Source organism: Penaeus monodon, chromosome 30 (genome assembly GCF_015228065.2).
Source record: "Penaeus monodon isolate SGIC_2016 chromosome 30, NSTDA_Pmon_1, whole genome shotgun sequence".
In the NCBI taxonomy this organism is placed as follows: Eukaryota; Metazoa; Arthropoda; class Malacostraca; order Decapoda; family Penaeidae; genus Penaeus; species Penaeus monodon.
This window is the reverse complement of record NC_051415.1, coordinates 12,424,150-12,424,948: the sequence shown is the minus strand read 5'-3', so window position 1 is coordinate 12,424,948 and position 799 is coordinate 12,424,150.

Here is a 799-nt window from a genome sequence, read left to right as displayed (position 1 = left end):
TAGTATCAACCACTAAAATATTCTAACCAAGACCTTCTCCTTAACTGTCCTTCCATAAATAAAAATGCTAATTAACCAAAACTGTTTAAGAACTAAGAAGCACTTTGATCCGCGGCTCAGCCATACGCGTAGTTCCGTAAAATTAACGTTTCAGTCACCTTCGTACTATTCCAAAGTTTATCACCGGATAACGTTTACTATAATAAAGCAATGGCTTCTATTATTACTCTATATTGGAGATATATTTACATGAGGATTAGACGATGAATTCATTTGATCGATCTTGATGAATACAAGGTTGAGTTGCCCATCACCCAGATTTTTTTTTTTTTTTCATAAGGAGAGATTATGATGTCGGAATGAACTCTCTCGTTGTCCTTTTAAATACCCTTATCGCTGTCTGTATTAATGCTATCAATATTACTATTATGCTTAAAATCATCAGCCCAACTTTTAACCAAATGTGTACTCAACATTTATCCATCAGTATACTTCATCAACAGTGCTGCCTTGATGAACGAACGAACCCGCAATAACCCTGCTTTTGTCTCTCCCTAAAATTACTAATAGGTTTCCCTCAGTCCTTTGCTTTACATCTTCCAGGTTTTCCGCCTTAGATCTCGAGGACTAATCTCATTTCCATTCCGGCTCACGCTCTTTGAGTACACCTCATTACCATAGATTTACATAATGGGAGAGAAGCAGTTGTGTCCGTGTTCATGTTTGGTCGTTAGGCTTGAATTAGGAGGATTGTGACTAACTACCTTTAGGCTATTATACTTGTTTGTTTTGTTTTGGT